The sequence below is a fragment of the Mirounga leonina genome, unplaced genomic scaffold (genome assembly GCF_011800145.1).
Source record: "Mirounga leonina isolate KUSES-001 unplaced genomic scaffold, KU_Mleo_1.0 Mir_127, whole genome shotgun sequence".
NCBI classification, from domain to species: Eukaryota; Metazoa; Chordata; class Mammalia; order Carnivora; family Phocidae; genus Mirounga; species Mirounga leonina.
The window spans coordinates 59,405,058-59,425,677 of NW_023270316.1; the positions used below are offsets into that span (position 1 = coordinate 59,405,058).

General features: G+C 47.1%; 1 long non-coding RNA gene across 1 annotated transcript in view; it reads left to right on the top strand.

The window, feature by feature from the left end:
- LOC118009462 overlaps positions 1–20,620 on the top strand; it is a 78,671-nt gene that overhangs the window by 33,808 nt on the left and 24,243 nt on the right. Inside the window, exon 6 of the long non-coding RNA XR_004678939.1 lies at positions 1,961–2,023. This is a non-coding gene — a long non-coding RNA (uncharacterized LOC118009462). The remainder of the gene's footprint in view (positions 1–1,960; positions 2,024–20,620) is intronic.

The following is a 20,620-nucleotide window of genomic DNA, read 5'->3' on the forward strand; positions in this document are numbered from 1 at the left end:
ACGGTTTTGAGGCAAAGCCAGCATGACCCCAAACTATTACATCTAAATAAGTGTCATTTGAGAATTGATGAAAAAGGCAAACACAGCATCCATGGATACATGTAGAGGAGAAAACAAAAACCAAAACCAAAACCACAAACAAAACAGTGAAGAACAGATAACTGATCAATCAAAATTAATAACTAGGATATTGAGAATCAAGCTATGTTGTGAGCACTGGATTAAGATACAGACCAAGACCAAGTGATCAAAGAAATTAGGATTATAAAACAAATAAACATTAAAACCTTGACTTTGTAAAAATAATGATGTAAAAATACATTTTTCATAGCAGAGTCTGCTAGTATTTCTAAATTTGAAACATAGATTTAAAAAGGCTCCAAACTCTTTTTTAAACTTCAGGTATTTTAGGAAATAAGATCTTTTGTAGTAAAGAAACATTTTTCTGAAAGTTCAGCAATTCCTTCAGTTTATCCTACCACTACCAAATTAAAATAATTTTAAACTTAATACTTTTAACTCAAATGTAATGTACATTTTCTGATCTTAAATAAGATTATCTTATTTGTATAAATGCATAGAAATGCCTACCATGATGTTCATTTAAAATTGATGGTAAAATCTGGAATCCGAGATTTTAAAACATTCCTGTAACTTTCTATATTGTTTAAACTATTTATAAGTAAACCTGTATTATTTTTATGAACATTTATTATTTTTATAAAAACACTACTATACACAATGTGAATATACTTAGTACATTTAAAAATGGTTAAGATGGTAAATTTTATGCTATGTGTTTTTTGCCACAATTTAAAATAAAAAATTTTAAACATACTGTTAGAAAACTTATAAAATAGATCCAGCCATTATAGCTTTACAGATGGATTTTGACTATGCTAAATTTTTCTTAAATCAGCTTTTCCACCAAGGTTACCTCTCAGATTATACCATTCACAGAATACTGTCTACTTGCCTATACCTTATCTAATTTAATTTTAGAAAGCAGAGATTACTCATTGGTAGATATTGTTATAAGTATACAAAATGAAAAAGTACTTATAAAGAGTAACTAATATGATGTGTTACTTTATTAAATATCCTAGAGTTGTAAGAATGTAAACATATGTCATTTGATTTACATATTTGGGAGGAGATCTTTTAATTTTAGTGATTTTTTTGTTAAAATAATTTGTGCTCATTTTTAAAATTTTTATTTTATTTTTTTTAAAAGGTTTTATTTATTTATTTGACAGAGAGATAGCAAGCACAAGCAGGGGGAGCGGCAGGCAGAGGGAGAGGGAGAAGCAGGCTCTCAGCCAAGCGGGGAGCCCGATGTGGGGCTTGATCCCAGGACCCTGGGATCATGACCTGGGCTGAAGGCAGATGCTTCACGACTGAGCCACCCAGGCGCTCAATATGTGCTCATTTTAAAAAAGAAAAAGTAAAATTACTATAACCACATATAACACACTTTGATATATTTTTCCCCATCCTTTTTCTATGCATATAAATAAGTGCATTTTCAGGGTGCCTGGGTGGCTCAGTCCTTAAGCGTCTGCCTTCGGCTCAGGTCATGATCCCAGGGTCCTGGGATCGAGTCCCACATCGGGCTTCCTGCTCAGTGGGAAGCCTGCTTCTCCCTCTCCCACTCCCCCTGCTTGTGTTCCTGCTCTCGCTGTCTCTCTGTCAAATAAATAAAATCTTTAAAAAAAAAAAGTGCATTTTCAAATAAATGAGAAATAGTCTTATAACCTAAAAAATTTAACTGTACATTAAATTACTATTAATATTTTTCTGTGGCATTAAGTACTTTTAGTTATCACATATTATTCCATATGATTGATGCACCATGGCTCATTTAACCACTCCTTTACTGTTGAATATTCAGATTGTTTCCTCTGTATAGATAACTGTAGTGAATATATATAAATCTTTGACTTCCTATTTATTTCTTTAGGGTTGGTTCCTGGAAGTAGAACTACTGTATCAAAGATCTGGACATTTTTAAGACCCCAGAAAGGTAATATAGTATAGTACTATACAGTTTGGTTGGGGCTGTTCCTCCCTCAGAACTTCATTACATAATTTAAAAGTGTTTACTTAAGCTCCTTTGGGCTGCCTCCATGGTAGCTATGAAGCCACAGAATTAGGAATAGTTTGGGGCCTGATAACAAAGTCTATTAGCTTAATGCGAATACTGTGTCAATTTTTTTTTTTTTTTAAAGATTTTATTTATTTATTTGAGACAGAGAGAATGAGAGAGACAGAGAGCACACGAGAGGCGGGAGGGTCAGAGGGAGAAGCAGGCTCCCTGCCGAGCAGGGAGCCCTATGCGGGACTCGATCCCGGGACTCCAGGATCATGACCTGAGCCGAAGGCAGTCGCTTAACCAACTGAGCCACCCAGGCGCCCTGTGTCAATTTTTTTTTTAATCATTGCTGATAAGAACCTTTAAAAACAAAGATATACTTAATTCATTTTGTTTTTTAAAACACATGTGCTTCTTTAAAATCATTAAGAAATACACAAAACAAAGGGTTCATAAATCTATGTTTGCTCATTATTTAGATATACTTATTTTTAAACTTGTATTCCATACTATGGATTCACAGTATCATTTTGACTCAGTATAACTATAAACAATTATGCAAAATGACCAAAATGTGTAGAGGTATTAGACAGGCTTTAGGAGAGTATGAATTATCAAAATTCTATTTCTGGGGCACCTGGGTGGCTCAGATGGTTAGGTGTCTGCCTTCGGCTCAGGTCATGATCTCCAGGTCCTGGGATGGAGTCCCCTGTCTCAGGCTCCCCGCTCAGCAGGGAGTCTGCTTCTCCCTCTTCCTCTCCCTCTGCCTCTTCCCCTGCCCCTCCCCCTGCTTGTGCGTGTGCGCGCACGCGCTCTCTCTCTCTCAAATGAATAAATAGTCATTAAAAAAAATAAAAATAAATAAAACTCTATTTCTAAGCCAAGAAAGCACTATTTCTAAGTCATAAATCTTTTAAGAGAACATCAAAGATGTATAAATTATAATAATATCAGTTTAGGAGAATTTAAAAAGATACTAGGTTATAAGAAAAGATTGTTTTATTGTGATTACTCAAAGAAAGGTAGTATTTTCAGTTCCTAAGATACCTCTTGAGCCTTTTTACCAACCAAATAATTCTGTGTACTGGTTTTAAAGAAACATAATGCAATGTGCATTATAAACATGGAAGAAGGGTCATTTAAATTTTGTATTATAATAATCAAGTGGTATATCACCTTCAAGGCAACATAAAAATTCTTATAAAATACCTAAAATCTCAACCATCCCTTTTAGAATCACTGAGTTTTAAGAATAAACAAGCCTAAGTCAAGATTCTGATATCTAAAAACATATAGCCCTTTTAAAGAAATGTCATTTTGTTTTAATTATGTAAAATGAATTTGTTATAAAATTATATATTGGAATAATCCCCCTATAGCATTTTGCTTTTTAACTCTGAGAAGTAAAGACATGTCACTGATGGCCTTCCCAATGATCTGGTAAGGTACAAAGTCAGGGATAATTCAGGGAAAAACTTTTAGGACCTGATTATCGCTTTAGAGGTATAGCCACAGTGAGGATCCTACCTGGTTTGGGAGAGAGGGGTATCTGTGTATAGGAGGCCTGACCTGGAGTGGGGAGAATGGTCAGGAGAGAGAAGAAGAAGGAAAGATTATGAGACAAACGGCCTATTTGGATTGGTTTAGAATTAGTTTTGCTGTAACAATGGAATGTTTGAGTTTTTGTATCTCATTCTGATATCAAAAGAGGATGTTTGGTTTCTTATGTTTAAACATTTTTAATATACAATATATTGTTTATGAATCTATTTATCTGAAGTTAATTCGTGTGATAATTTTAAACACATTGCAAATTCTTTGATGCTCCTTCCATTAAAAAATGAGTGTAATTCCCCTCTCTAGAATATGTATGGCATTAGTGATTTTTCTCTAACGAATCAAATGTGATGGATATGATGCTGCATGACTTCTAATGATACAGCTTTACCTGTCTCTCAGTCTTGGGACACTTGGAACCCAGCAACCCCGTTGTGAGAAAGCCCAAACCATAAGGAGAGGTCATTGTGTAGGTATTCTGACCTGATTGTCCCAGCTAAGGTCCCAGTCATCAGTGAGTACTAATCACTAGACATGTAAGTGAACAAGCCTAAGCCTTTGGATGATGCCAGCCTCCAGCCTATGGGCTGCCCCAGATGAGGCCAAGTGGATTAGAAACAAACTATCCTTGCAGAGCCCTACCCAGATTGCATATTCAAGTAAAGTAATGAATAAGTTCTGGGGTGGTTTGTTATGTACTTGAGTCCATGTTTGTAGGGACTAGTTCTAGCTCAGGTTAGCTGTAACAAGTAGGAAGGAGATGGAGGAAGCAAAAGAAAACGCTTTCCCTCCACTTTTTCTTGTTTTCTTAGCCAGACTGAGACCTTAGCACCTCCTAGTTCTAATTGTTGGTGATTAAGTATGCTTTTAAAGTGCCATCAGGAACCAAAAAAATACCATAATGAGGACTTATCTAAACTCCTTTTCCTTGAAGGCTTAGTGTCTGAGCAGGGAAAAGAGCTTGAGTCTATTTCTCCTTTTCTTCTCCCCTAGGTATCCCTAGTTTCAAAAAAGAGGGGAAAGCAAGATTTAATCATCTCCTGCCCTCATCTCTCTTCTGAATTAAAATCTTTGGAAAGGTGCCCCCCCACCCCCGAAAGAATATAGACTTTTCAATCTTATGAAGGGACTAAATCTGCAACATATTTTCATTCTTTATCAAGGAAGCAGGATTTACTGACCAAAGTTATACACTAAGGACACCATTCAGTCTTTAGTCACTCATCAGTGCCCTTGAAAGTTTCCTCTGGCTCCTCCCCTTCCCCTAAATGTGGGCTTTCCCCAGGGTTCTCTTCTCAGACCTCTTCTCACTTTGCACACTTTCTGGTTCATCTTATACATTCCCATGACTTCAGTTACCATCTACATTTTATTGACTCCAGAGAGCCAGACTTTACTTCCAACCCTCCTGGGCCAGTTCCCTGATAGCTCAAATTCCACAGGGACAAAAGAGGGTTCCTCCTCCTGGACCTAAGGCCCACTCCCCATCCCAGTCCACACACTGGACCAGAAACCTAGGGATCTCCTGCCCTTGCCCCATACAACCAATCAGTTTCCCATTTCAATTCATTTTAATTACTTCTCTTGATTCCCTCTTCTCTCTATTCCCACTGTCATTAGGCACACAGCAGTGGTCCCAGTCCATTCTTACTTAGATTACAGGGTGTTTTACATTCCATCTTCAAGTCTCCAGGACCCCAGCCAATGTAATCTTTTCAAAGACCTCTAATCTTTTCACACCTGACCATGCATTTCCATTAAAAAATCCTTTCTTGGTTCTCCCTTTCCTATAGGTTTAATCCTGAGGCCCAATAGTGCTTTACTCACAAACCCCTTGAAAATGTATGCAAAACTGTAGTATAGGTCTATAGGTACATTTTTCTGGAGAGGCCACAGTGCTTCCCATAGGTTCTCAAAAGGCTTTGTGTCTACAAAAAGGTTAAAAACTTGTAGCTCTCAGGATAAAGGTCAGACTCCTCTGGCCTTCTGTCCGGCTTCCTTTCTCATCTGTCTTTATTCCCTTCTTGTCCTGTACTTCTCTCTGTAGTTCCAGGCCTTTATACATTCTGCTTCATTCTCTCAGGTTAGGAAGCCCCTTCCTTTCCTAGCTGGCCTAACTGGCCATCCAGGAGACCACCTTTTTTCTTTCATGAAACACCTCAGATCTTGCTACCTACAAAAAACTGGGGGGTGGCTAGGCAAGCTGGGTATGAACTGTTGGCTCTTTTTTAGCATTTACCCCCTGGATTTCCGAACTGGGGTGGGGGCGAGTGGGGGGATGGAAGAAAAGAAAAAAATAAAACCCATAAAGCCTGTAAAACAAGCAAGGACTGATAATTGTTTCTGCAGCACTTACACACTGTAAAACTCCAGGCTGCAATATACATTTTTACAGTACTTTCTGGGAAGAAATTGGATGGTAAACGTGTAATTTATATTTGTCAGCAGTTTTGATGGTAAATACAACACACACCTTCCTGTTACAGAATATTGTATAGGAATTTTCAACATCATCCAATTTTCCTTTATTTTATGCCTAGCCACCGCAATGTGTTAGGTCTATTATTTAAGGAATCCTGTAAAAATGCAGTTCTGGTATCTTGTAACCTGCTAGGAGGGCTGCTGGGTCATATATCTGTATTATTGCTCCTGGTTCACGCAGCACCAGAACAGTCTACCCTCACTACGTGTCCCTAAACTTCTCCATCTACCCTGGAAGATGTTCCAACTTTTTGAGAGAAAACGTGTTCTGACTAGTATACTCGTGAGACCTGCTGTGTCTTACAGCATAGGCTCTAAGAGTCAAACCTTTTTTCTTAAAAAAAAAAAAAAAAAAGTTTTTTAGTTATCTCTTAACCGAGCTCTTTGCCCTCCTTCGGCGGACGTATCTGAGTGAAGGGTATTGCCCTGCTAGTAACGCATCAACTTATAAATAGCGCTTACCGCGCTGAGTCACCAAAACCCCGAGTTTCCCCAAATAGCTTATAACGACTGCTGGAATCGCGTCCCCTGGAGCGGTGACCGACTCCTACCACACACCCACAGGACTATAGGCCCGCGCCACTGAGCGGGTTCCCCCCCCGCAGCCACTCGGCGCCCCGGGAACGCGGGCAAAGCCGCCAAATTCCCAACCGGGAGTCGAGAGTGTTGGACCTCGCGCGCTCGGACTGCGCTCTGGGGACCGAGCGGGACTTGGCCTTGACTGCTCCGGGGCCGCCCCGCCCCCTACAGAGCTGGGAGCCGCGGGGGGCCGGCACCAGCCTCCGCCCAGCGCCTCCCGCTCACACAATGGGACGCGTCGGGAGGGGGTGGCCACCACTCCCACTCCAGTTCAAGCCCGGGACTCTGGATTGCTGGGGAAGCAGCCAGGGGCTAGGGCAGTGAGGAAAACCCCTGTCCACCCTCCGCCCACTCCCACACTTGGAAATGGCTGCAGCCGCAGTTACAGGAGGCTGCAGAAGAGATGGGGGAGGGAGCGGAAGTGCCACCCCCTGCAGTCAGGGGATGGTGACGTCACCCCAAGTCAGCCTGTAGCGGGGGCGTCTGCCCGTCACGTGACCCAGCCCCCCCCGCCGCCGAATCCCGCGCGCCTCCCTCCCCCAGTTCCGACTCCCACCTCTCCCCCGCCCCTTCTCCCCAACTTTCGCCCTCCCTGCTCCAGCACTGCTGTCAACAGCACCAGCTCCGCCCCCTCCCCCGCACCCTGAGTAACCGCCACGGCGGCGCGGCGGGCGCTCGCGCACAGGTCCCGGGCTCCCGAATGAGAACTTGCCCCCTGACCCCACCTTGCCCCCCAAATTCCTGGCGCTCTGGATGCGTGGGCACCGGAGCCAGGGTGCGCGGCGGCGTGTGGCGACAGCTCTTCTCTGCTCAGCCCTCCCACAGCAGCCGCAGGACGAGGCGGAGACGCCAGGTCCGAGCTCGGAGGGGGCGAGGCGCGCTCAGCGGCCTCCTGGACCTGGCACGTCTCCGCCGGGGGTCGGCCCCCAGGCGGGAGCGGCAACCGGGAGCCAGCCTTCGACCCGCGCCTCCGCAGCGCTCCCGCCTCCGCTCTCCTTGCCGCTTGGGCGGCGCACGCTAGTCCTGCGTGGCTTCGTCTCCGGCCGCGACACCGGCACCGGCCGTACGACGAGGGTCCAGGCGCTGACCGCCTCCTTGAGCCCCCTCGGCCACCCCGCCGTGGACTGCTGGGGTTGCAGATTTGGTGGCTGTCACTGCTTCGCCTTGTTCTATTTTTTTCCTTCAATTCCCTTCTAAAAGTAGAGGCTTGGGGGAGGGAAAAGAAAACCCAGTGTAGAAAGGGGCGGTACGAACTGACCTGTCAACGGCGGAGGAGGAAGACCCCGGTTCGGGGCGAACTCTCGAGCCCGCGCAGGGACCGGAGCCCTGGGTTCGCGCGGAGCGGTGCGGCGGCAGCTGTGCCTCAGCCAGGTGTCCCCCCTCGGCGGGGCCCGCGCTACCGCGCCCGCCCCCTCCCCTGGCGCCACGCTCCCCGCCCCGTCGCCAGGGACCAGGGAACCCCCCAGCTCGATTTTTTGTGCAGTTTCAGCAAAGCTCCGAGGAAGTTGGTCCTTTTGTTCCACTATTTATAGATTGCGTCAACATTGCGAAAAGGAGAAGGCGGAGCGGTGGCCCCTCCCCCTCCCTCCGCCGGCTCCTGGGAGAGAAAAGCCCCAGCACACGACCTAAGTACACAGCAAGCCAGCCGTCCGCCCGCCCCCGGCCTCCTGCTCGCCGCTTCCCCCTCCTCCTAGCCCGGGCCAGGGCGCTGCCAACCCCGTCACGTGCCCGCCCAGGAAAACCAGCTCCCCGGTGCTCCGCGCCGCCCGCCAGGCTCCGTGGCGGCTGCGGCTGCCTCGCTCAGCTGTGCGCCCAGCTCGTGGGCTTCGGCTGTAGCCCGAGCGTCGCGCACAGCGTGGGCACCCACGTTTTAGCCACCCGGCGGGGACCCCTAGTCCGCGGCTCTAGGGTGTGCTCACAAAGGTCCGGCGCTTCCTCCCTCCACAGCAACCCCCCACCCACCCGCTTCGGGAGCGCCACCGCCCCGGTCGCGAAGTGTGCGCGCGTTCGGGCCTCGCCTCGCAGCCAGGGGCCTGACTTGTCCCTCGCCCGGCCGCTTCTCCTGGCGTTGGGATGCCCGCCCCACCCTCCCCCGCACGATCGGATGAGGGCGGGGGATTGAGGCTTGCGGAGGTGGCTCGCAGCGGCTCTCAAGCTGGTCGGCTGAGCGCGGGAAGCGCGGTGCGGCAGTTTCAGGACGCGCGGAGACGCACTCTCTACTCCGCAGGTGCAACGAGACATTGAGAGAGTTTACTTACCGCTTCCCGGACAGCTAGGAATCGAGCAGTTTGCAGACCTAAGCCACAGTGGGGGGGATATGGTTTTTGAGTAGTTACTGGAAGTTAGATATGTGACAAAAACATTGGAACTTTCCTTCAAAACCTGATGAAATGATAGGCCCCGCTATACCCCCGAAATGAAACTGAGCTCCCTACCGGCCTAAAGCCTCCGTTTCTGAGTTCGATGTAAACAAGGAGGGCGGTAAATACGAGAGGAAGGCCTTATAACAATACCAAGTGCAAGTAGCTAGTTTGAGTGTAATTTACTTTCTCGCCTTATGGGACTTTTCCCTAGCTAATTTATTTAGATCGCAGTTTAACTTTCCTGAGTCGGAGTAAAACATTTTAGCCCATCAGATCACGGATGGAGGAAAGCCCAGGCTGAGCTAGGACGAGTGCAGGAAATGCGTTGGACCTTTCCGGGCAGCTGGACAGTGTGGTAAACAATCTGGAAGGGTTATGTTATTTTCTGAGGAGTTTGGAGAGACTGGACCCGTGCGTTCAGCCTCGTTCTGGCTCAAGTGCAGACCAGGGGAGCGGGGGCGGGACCTCTGTACCGGCCCGCGCCCGCGAGCCGCGCTTCCTGGCGGTGCACTGTGCTTGTCCAAACCTAGGAGAGCTTTCGCACGGGCCACATGGGGCAGCAATAAGTGTGCCACTGTTTGACTAACCGTTCCAAGTTTGGGCCTTGTTTGTTTGTTTGAAGGGGGAGAATTTAGGCCATGGGTTCATCAATTTAGCAACGTGTGCTTCGCTCGCCATAGAGACGGAGGTGAGAAGAAATAAAGCAAACCTTTATAGTGGCTGCTGGGTTTCCAAAGCGCGGAGCTGAGCGGACCCGCTTCAAATTGGATGACGTGTTGGTCCCCTGACACCTGACGGGTCTTAGAGTTTGGTAGGGGGAAGCCACTCTTAATCTTATGGTTTTCGTGCCTCCTCTCTTTTCCAACTTAGTGAAAGGTCCAGGCCGCCCCTCTTCCCGCCTTTCTACTCAGCCTTGTCTTCTGTATTTGAAAGACACAGCCTGCCTAAGAAGGCGAATTCGTTTCCGCGCCAATTTTGTTGCATCCATACCTACAAACCACGTTTCTTTGCAGGAAGAAAATAAGCCAGGGCCTCCTGGTCCTTCCCGCCCCTGCAAATGACAGGGGTGTCCAGGCCTGAGCCTTAGCCTTCCTTCCCCCTTCCATTTCGGGCCAAACCGCGGTGTCCCCGCCACTTTGTCGGGACACGTGCCTTTTACCCCCACTTTGTTCTTCCGCGGTCTTTTCAGCTGCGGCGAGGAGGGAGCGAAAGTAAAACGAAAGCACCCGGGCGCATCAGTCGCAGCGGCTTCCCTGGGTTTCCCTGAGAGCGGCCGTGGGAGGCCAAGGTCTGGGGTGGGGAGGCGAGAGTGGACGCCAGAGCTGCGCAGAAACCGGGTCGGGGGTGGTCTCGGGAGGGCGTCCGGGGGCTGCCATGAACCCTAGCGCTCCTCCTCCCCCTGGGAGAAGCGAATGCCAGTCCAGAAGGGAAAGTTTGGCCTGGGTCTGGAGTTGAAATTCGAGACTGATTAGGGCTGTGCGGAGGGGACGCGGAGGCCAAGGAGTGTGGCGTGGAGGCGAGCGTTGGCCCTTGGAGGCGGATCCCGGGGAGAGGCCTGGGCGAGCGAGTGCGCACAGAGGCCGCAGAGGCCCACAGAATTGCTGATCCACTGACGTTGAATAAGCATCGAGAATCCCTGCAAAAACCAGAGTTCTACGTGGTATAAAGATTTCAGAAAACTTTGGTGACATCCTCTGCTCCCGCCCTCCTCCTTCGCGGTAGTCACCGCGGGGACAAAGGCGGCCTGCGCAGATTTGGATGAGGCGCGGCCCGTGTGGGCGGCCTTAGCGGCCGCAGACTTTCTCGGTTAAGGGAAGGCTTGAGAATATCTTCACGAGGTGAAGGTAATCCCCCACAATTATCTCTCAGGGATGGCAGCCAGTCCCAAATTGCGTCCTCGCTTCCCCACCCACCCCCGCAGTGACCCAACCCTAGAAGACTGGCCTGCTAGAGGCTCTCTCTGTCGCTCCAGTGCATATATGTAATGCCAAACGCCAGAAAAGCACCACCTTACCCTAATAAACAACTAACTTTATTCTATTTAATGGTACATTTGTTGTAGCAATATCTGTGAGTTCTGGCAAGTGTTAAAAAAAATCATTTGATTCTAAATGAGTCGAATGTGGAAACAGTTTTCTGTACGAGTAGTTGGGTCTGTGCTTTCTCTCCCTGGCACCTACTGCACGGTGCAGCCCACAGCTGTTACATCTCTAGCTGTTCAGAGGATCTTTCGCATCGCGCTCTTTCGCTCTTTAAATAGAGAGACTTGGGAATGTGTACTTGTTTGCGTCGTTTAGATCCCGCATTGCTGGTTATTCATTTCACCAACGTGACTTTAAAACAGCTGTAATTTTAAAAGATGCAAAACTGAGTTCGCTTAGGCGAGCCTTGGGAAGGCAGTCTTGGTTTCCTGCTAGTGTTTCGCTGGTAACAGGCAGTAGTTAATCCCAGACTAGCGTTGTTCGTTTTTATTCCTTATTTTTTCACCACAACTGCAAATGCCAGAAAGTTCTAACTGTAAAAAAAAAGACGGCCTACTCTACCCAAATTTCTTTATACAATGTTGAGAAGAGAGCTACAGGTGAAATAGACCCTTAGGTTTATCGACCCTTAGGCTACCCTTTTGTAAAGAACCAGCTATTTCTTAAAAAAAATACTCATCAGAAGCTGTTTTTGACGCAGCAGACTGATAAAAAAAAAATGCCTGCTTTCACTATGTTCGCCCTTTGGCTTCATACCTGGCCACTGTTCTCACTTTCTTGGAAGTTTTTCCTCTTGTAACTTATTGTTGTGAAACAGAGGTTCCATCAGGTTATCTTCCTTACCTGCGCGTCTGTAATTACGAAGTTGGTCTATTCTCCACCCCACTTAAATAAAAAGTACATGCACGGCTTTGAAAGCCGTAGTTGTCTTTATTACGCACCCTCCTTTTTTTTTTTTTTTTCTATCTCCGCACACGCAAATGATACATTTCCTGGTCTAGGTTAAAACTGCAGCACCTAAAACGTTACCAGTCCGGGCAGTCCCTTGAGCCATCGAAAGCCCAACCTTGCGTACTCCACTGGAACCCGCACCAGAAACCTCGATTTGGAGTCCAGTTTGGAAACAAATCTGTGCTTTTCGCGGTGAAATGGGAACTTGCCCAAGCGATGCATCTGGCTTTAGATTTTATGGGGAATATGATCTGGAAAAGGGAACGCCTGCTTCAGGCGTGGCCACATGCCCCGTGCGGATCCCTAGGGGCTCCCTCCAGCAAACTGCGCGGGGCCTCGACCCGCAGGGCCTCAGCCAACCTCTGGGCGCCCTGGTTTGGGTTAACCCCACACTAGCGCTCTCCCTTCCCGGCTTCGCCTGGGGTCGCTCTCGGCGGCTGACGAAGCTTTTAGACTAGAGGAGAAAGCTTGAGGCTGAGATCAGATGTCCTTAAAGGGGCTGGGAAAAGGGAGAGGCTCTTCGCAGTTAGTGCCAAGGAACTCGGACACCCCGCGCTCCACTCGAGGTGAAGACAACCGTCCTGGGGGAGCACAAATGTTCCCCAGACTTTGCCGAAGTTTCGAGAATCCAGAAGTAGCATGTCCTCCACCTCCGCCCACCACTGGTTCATTTCACAATCCCCTCCCTTAAGGTTGCTTTAGGAGGGGACCCAGGGGTAGTGGGGGTAGGGTGGGAGGTGGGGTTGGGGTGTGATGTGGAGGTTGAGCATTCTCTGTTTAGCGCTCCCTCGGCTGCGGAAACTTGTAAGGGGTTAAATGGCGTGGCGGGGTGGGCGTGGGGAGTGGTGCCTGTGTTCGGCCCCGACAGGCGGGAGAAGCGGGGTGGGGGTGTGGGATCCCGGAAAGGGTCGGGAAAGCGGGGACCAAGGAGGGAGGGTGTGAGGCGAGGGCTTCTGCTGTTGGGGGTTGGTTTCAAGGAAGATGCGGGCGGTAACGGGGATGGGACCGGTAGCTGAAGAGCTAAGCACTGGTTAGTGCACGTCTTGGCCCCCCTGGACAGGATTATGTCAGGAGACCTCTCTGGCATGGAGGTCTGACCCGCGCAGAAAGATACTCCCCCTCGGGCTTTCTCCGCGAGCGGGGCAGGGCGGGCGCAGGGAGGCTGGCGGTGCGCCGCGCCGAGCCCGGGGCGCTGAGGTCGACAAGTAGCCTTCGGAGCGGGCTGCGGCCCTTCGCCAGTCTACGTGGAAACACTCATCTGAAAGAGCAACCCCTCGGCAAGCAGCCCTTTAGCCCTGGTAAAGTAGACAGAAAGGGACTCAGGGAATGAGGGAGGTTCAGTTTAGAACTTCCCACAGTTTCCACGTTTGTCAGGCGACTGGGAATCCTGCTAGCTCTGAAAGAGCTGCGCCCATTTCCCCTTCCAGAACAAAACTAAAGGAGTTCTCCTCCAAAGGAAGGCTGAAGAGCAGGCCCCACGTGGGACCGGAGCAGCCCCGCCAGCTGACCTAGGGCTCGCTTCTCCCAGCGCGCGGGGGAGCGTTCCTACTGAGCAGCCCCGGGCGGGAAGCGCGCGACTCCCGGCGCGCTCTGCGCTGGGCCGCTCTGCGGCCCGGGCGTTACAGCAGGAAACGCTTCGTCCCGTTTTCTGCCTCCCAGTCAAAACATTTGGCTGAATCTCGAAATAACTTTTTTGATAGTCCGGAAAAGAAACACGACAAATAGACTCACCATCAGGCTTGCGTCAGAGAACCATTTCCCCCGGACTATAGTGAGATTGGTTTTTTCATTAGTTCCAGGAACTGAATTTTTGATGATTTACCTGCCTGCTGGAGCTCCTGGGTTTATTCTTCTCTCCTTTCCCACTTCATCTAGTTGCTAACTCCTTTCTCAATTTTTTTTTTTAACTCAATTACACCGTATCCACTGTAACATATGTAGCCGCTAGTCTAACTCAGCCTTTATCAATGGTCAATATAAGCCACAGTGTTTGCATAACCCTCACAAAATGGGTCCTGTTTTCGGTTCCTTTGATCCACAGCGACGGAGGTTTTGTTTTGCATGTTCTTTTCTTTCCTTTCTTCTCTTTCCTTCTTTCTTTCTTTCTTTTTTTTTGGTTCATCGCGTTCAGTGATGGTGCTCTCCTCCCAGTTACAAGTTCCGTCTTCCAAACAGTTGAGGATTTCTTTTTCTTTATTCTTACAGGGACCTAAAGAGTTAGGAAAAATTCAGCGATTGCTGACTCACCTTCCCCCCCCCAACCTTTTCCCCCCAGTCAGGATTAACACTAAACGATGTAATCGGTTAAACAAAACAGACTTTAATATCATTAAATATGGATCTCTCCATTAACCTTGGCAATTATGTCACTTCGAAGAAGGAAGTAATAAAAACGAAATTCTTGCGAATAAAATATAATTATGGAAGCTATCCATTTGAGGTCCGGATGCAGAAGGAGGTTTCCATCTTTTTAAAAAGAACTCTTATTTATAAACAATGATTAATATGAAATAAAATGGGTAAAACTAGCCCCAACAGGGTGCATGCACATAGTGGGTACTCAATGAATATTTAATCTCCTTCTTTCCCTTTCTTCTCCCCATCACTGGAAATTTTGGCAGGAGGTACAGATTCCCAGTAGCTAAGGAAATTATGCTCAAACTTCGCTTCTGGTTCATGTAATCTCCACTCATTTAAAGAAAAAAATACCTCACAAAATTTATCCGGGGAGCTTTAATAGCTTATTAAAACTCAATGGAAATAGCTAGACAAAATAAAAAGTATGGTGATTACATACATATAAATCCGAAACACACTAAATTATTTCAAACTTTTCAATGGCTGTAATAGGTAACCATTACCATTTGATTTCGTTTACCGACTTCTACAGTAAAAACGAAAATTGTGGGCGCCTGCTCACTTCTCGCGTTTCTGCTAGAGCAGCCTTCACCCACAAACTGATCTATCTCGACTTCATATTTTTCACAATGCAAATTTTATCTGGACCCTGTTCAGTTATCTACATTTGAGACTTGTGCTCATTTTTTTTTCTTTTAAAAAATAAAATGAGAAAATAGAGAAGAAGGTTGTAGCACTCACGAGTGGAGAAAACCCACCTGCCCGCTCCTCCTGCTTTGGTTGCGCAGTCGCTGGAGGTCTCAGAGAATCGCGGGGAGCGGCTTTGCGGATCTTGCGCGGGTACCTAGTCCAGATGTGTTTTTTGCGGCCCATTCGCCGGGAGGAAACAGTTACATTGGTAACTTCGCGCTGCTCTTTAAGAGAACTCCCGCACGTTCGCGTCCGCCTACAGGCTTTCCTGCCTCCAATGATTAAGTATTTAAAAAGTGTTCCACGCAGCCTTTCTCCTTCTAAATGTCGAGGCCGGTCACGGCGGATGACCTTGGCATCTGCTGCGGGTCTCAGCCTCCTGGAGCGGGGCTGCCTCTCCCTGGGAGCTGGCGACAGTGGCACCTAATTAGTACGTGTATCCCACAGACGTGAGTGCGTGAGCACAGTGCGTGCATCTCGAACGCTGTACCCAGGTTCAAAGCGCCGTACGTGAGGAAAACTTGGGGCGCTAATAGTCTTCTCTTTGGACAAGCACCCTTGGGGAATCTGTGGAGAGGACGAGGGGGCGCAGTGGTGGCTTTGGGACAAGGACTTTACTTTTGAGATCTATTGAGCTCGTTCTGGAAAACTACACCAGACGTGAGCATATATAAATTCCTCCCCACCCTCCACTCCAGTGGTCTGCAAGCCCCGGGTGCGAGCGCAACTCCTCCAGAGTCTCGCACCGGGTTCCCGCTCGCGCAGAGCCCAAGGCGGGGCGCGGAGGTCACACTCAGGTCAGAGCCGCTGATCTAGGTCAGAAGTGGGGGGAATAAAATCCAGGTCCAGCCGGGAGCTGCTGTCTGGGGCTCAGCCCTAGCCCCCTCAAAGTCCTTCTCACAGCGCAAAAGTCGCGGATTACTATACTTGGAGCAAACTGGACGCTACACCTGAAGGGCCCGCAGAATCGCTTGCCTTTCGCGGGGGTCCTGGCATCAGTGCGACCAGAGCATGTTATTATTTTTGCAAACTGAGACTTGAAGTGAGCTCCCATCCTCCACCCTACCCCCGCGGCCCGGGAGCAACCCCAGGGCTTTCCGATCTGGAGGTCCAGGGGTCCGGGCAGGCCCAGCACCGAACCGGCTTGTCTGCAGCGGGGCAGCGGGGACGGCGTCGCGCACCGAGCCCGGGGCACGGGGGAGCGGCGGCGGCCGCGGGCAGCCCACGCGGGTCTGGCGCAGCAGCGAGGGCGGAGGCGCTTCCAGCCTCGGCCTGGAGCGAGGGGCACGCAGGGGGAACCACTTCGCGAGCTTCGTGGCGCAGGCAAGTGTGGCGGGGAAGGGATAAGGGGCGGGAACGAACTCTGTTCTCCTCAGGGATCTTGCGGTCTCAGCCGTCAGCAGAGGCACTCGGGGTGAGGGTCGAAGGACCCCGGGAGCTCTGAGCAGCAAAGGTGGGCCTCGCTGCAGCTACCAGGAATCTCTCCCGGTCAGGGTGGTGCAGCGGCGTTCGCCTTATGGGTGCCACACACAGTCTGGCCACAGGTCGTACAGTTGGGCCGGGCCAAACTCTCAAGAGTGCGCCTGTGCGGATGGCCTGATGGCAGGGAACTCCCAGGCGTTGGCCTAGACGCTGAGAATTCACAAGGGTATTTCCAGGCCCCAGCGGCCTCTGGGCAGGGGTTCCCTCAGAGTCAGGTTTCTTCTTTCACCAAAAAAGAACTACGCAAGTTTCCCAAATCTGCACTCAATGAACTCAAGGCTGAGTGTTTTCTTAGGATCTTATAGGTATTTTTGCCTGTAGAAGTGGATTTTGGGACTACCTTATCTTCCTCAAGTGAGGTGGTCACACAGACAAAACGTGGGTTACAGGCCTGGGAAGGGTTCATCCCCTCTTCATGTATGTGCCTCCTTCTTGGGACATTGTGTGTTCTCCACACTCCTGGGCTTGCTAGGGGAGGTCCTGCACTGAGCTCAGGAGGTGGGCTTCCCTGCAGGACTAGTCTGACATGGGAATGAGAGGTCGATTCCGCAGACATGGGAGGGACAGCAGGAGGGCATGAATGACCAGGAGACAGGACCTGAATGTGTGTGGAGAACTTGGGATGGTTAGGATAGCTTTCTCCCTATGAAAAAGAGGCCTGGGGAGTTTAGTTGCCCTGCCTAAAGGACAAGTTGGTTATGCCCAGTCTAAAGGTGAATAGGACAAGGCTGAAGCTTCCAGAGACATGCTAGTGTCAGAAATCTGTATGTTCCTGGCTGAGTTTCTTGTACTGTATTTTAAGATTCTTTCCATTTGTTTTCCATTTACTCTTTAGTCAAGTGTTTTTGAAAATCTTGCAAAAGGAAGTCATTCACTTAGCAGATCTTTATTGAGAGCCTACTGTGTGTTGGGCAAGATAGTTCCTGTCCTCACAGAGCTTACAATCTAATTTTCTTTATAGAGGAGAAAAAAAAAAAAAGAAAAAACAACAACCCAGGCAATTAAAATATGCTGTGAAAGGAATACATGAACACATCCATAGTGAAGTGAACATGGTTATTTGGGCATATTTACAACATCCCTCGAATATAGTGGTCAGAGGACTGGGTGGGGGAGTGGAGAGACAGCCTTAGGTGATTAGCCTAGATCCAAGAGAGGAGTTTAAAGGGTAAGCAGTACATCATGGGGCCTTCAGGGTGTTGGGTGGCCCAGAAAAATAGAGCTGAGGAGGCTGTGGTGCTGCAGTAGATCAGATGCTTCCTAGGATTTTCTTCTGGTGCTAAGAAAGATTCTCTTTCATTTTATTAAGGGAGTCAGTATTTCCATTCCAGGACCTGCTGAGGCACATATAAATAAATAAAACACATCTATCCCTGTTATACCTAGATTATTGACACTTCAGACCTTGAAAAGAAGAAAACTAAAAACTAATTTTAAGAGAACCATCTAGCAGAAAATTTTGTGAAAATGTTGCAATCAGAGAATTGTATTTGAGACTAAATCTTAGACAGTGAAAAAGACACTGTCCTGTCCTCATGGAGTTTAAAATCCAATGGAAGTTATGGAGAAATAAATACAAGATGTTCAACATCCTGGAATATAAAGGGCAGCAGACAAGGCAGGCTCAGGAGGTCAGGTCATAGGGGTGGGGCATTTAGTTCAAGGTAGCTCAGGGAAGTCCCATGGGGAAATCCCAGAGAACATTCCTAGGAAAGAGAAAGCCTTTGTGGGTTGACACAGCCCTTTTCTCTCTGGAAATGTTGGAGTCTTCACAACATTTGTGAGTCTTAGGCGTGCTATCAGCTAATAACTCTGTTTCAGAGAAACAATAGAAAGGTCTTGCAACTAATTAGACTTAAAAAAAAGTGTTAGTTGGATGTCACAGTTATTAAGTATGAAAATACCTAGACTGGTACCTTTAACTAGAGCTACTGAATTCCTTTGTTATGTGGTTAGTAGGGCCAGGAGGGAACAATTCATTGAGCACCTGCTGTGTGACATAAATGTTTCATACATATTGCCTTTTCTAATCCTGATAACAGCGCCGTGAAGTAGGTGTTTTTATTTCAATTTTATAGATTAGGAAACTGAGGCTCAGTGTGTTTATGCAAGGTCACTTGGCAAGTAAATGGCAGAGCTATCTGACTCCAAATCTGTGTTCTCTTCATTCCTCTCATGGAGTCTGTTCCCAACCAGAGGATAATGGTCCTAAGAAAGAAAATCATAGTGAGAGAATTCACATTTGAGACTTTAAATCCTTCTGGAAAATATAAAGTTGGGTGAAGTTATAGTATCCCTATAAATTATATTTTAGCATTGCCAATATTAAAATTAAGGGGATCACAATAATTAGAACACCAGGAATGTTTTTATACAAGTTGAATTCACACAATGTGATTAATTTCTCTTTACCATCCTTTGCTTGCTAGAAAAATTTCAGGATAAAGACATGCTTATATGTTAGTTTTGTTCATTATACAGAGAAACGTGTGTATAGTCTTACATTTAAATGAAAATTCCCTTTTTGATTTTCTAACCTGCAGTCTCTAGGTCACTTTCCTTGGGTTTTGACTGAGGAGACTTGTCATTAGTATGTAGATCATCTGAGGTTTGTGATTGGGGGAGACTATGGTAATATTACAATTTTATAGACTGATAACATTTGATAGGTAAAAGGACAAGGTTTTGTTTTTTGTTTTTTTTCTTTAATCCTAGGATTATATTAGTCCATCAATCAATTCAATAAATATCTGTTGAACCCATACTACGTGCCAGGTACTGTGCTATATACTGAGTCTATAACATTGATCAAGACAAACTGAGTCCTTGCTGTGGACAGTGTATCAGGAAGGAAGGAAAACAATGTTTGCTCAGCTCCTGCTATGTGCTAAACACTCTCCGAGACTCATTTAATCTTTCAGAAAAGGCTGCTGTCTGTCCCTATATATACAGTATATACACACAAAAAAGGAAGTCTCAGAAAATTTAAATAACTTGTTCAAGATCACACTAGTGAATGGCAGAGCTCCAATTCAAACCCAGCAATACAGACTATGCTTTTTCATTTCCCCACTATGCATCCTTGATCATGCAGATACTAAAAATTGTGAGTACTTGCTAGTCATTTTATCCCTCCTTGTCCTGTTTCCTCAACTAAAACAGATAATTATTCTTATCTTGTTTACCTCATGGAGCACTGTTAAAACCCAAAAGCAATTGTTTAGCTTAATTTAATGTCACAGGATAAAAAGCATATGAACTCTAATGATAGGTTTATTTTAACAATCTATTGATGGAAAAGAACTTCTAGTCCAGTAGGATCAGATTTTGATGAATTATTATTGTTCTTTGTTTTATTAATTAATTCAGTGCCAAACACTTATTGGATGTAGTAGAATTGTACTGAACCTGTAGATACAGAGATTAGGGGAAGTTCCTTGTCCAAAAGGAGCTTCAAGTCTAGTAGGTGAAAGAGATATATAAACAGGTAAATTATGAAAATGTGCTATAACAGATGCCTGAGGTCTCTTGCAATCCAACAGCATTTTGAGCCTCCCTTGCTCAGGCTAGACTTTTGCCTTCTGAAACATTGTTTCTCAAGCTAGGAAACACTTGAGCAGCGTGTTAAAAACATAGAATAGTACCTCCCTCTTGTATAGTCAGATTTTCTGGAGGTGGGGCCTTACTCTCCATTTTATTAAAAAAAATTTTTTTTTTAAATTGGGGTGCCTGGGTGGCTCCATCGGTTAAAGGTCTGACTCTTCATTTCGGTTCAGGTCATGATGTCAGACTTGTGAGATTGAGCCCCCTCTTGGGCTCTGTATGCTGGGCATAGAGCCTGCTTAAGATTCTCTCTCCCTCTGCCTCTCCCCCACTAAAAATACTTTTTAATTAATTTCTATGCCCAATGTGGGGCTTGAACTCACTACCCCAAGATCAAGAGTCACATGCTCTATCGACTGAGCCAGACAGGTGCTCCCATTACTCTCCATTGGAAACAAATTTTCCGATAGTTCTTATGAAGTCTGCCTAGATCAGCATTTGGGAAAAAGATTTAGACCACTTAATTACAGTCAAGTGGCCTA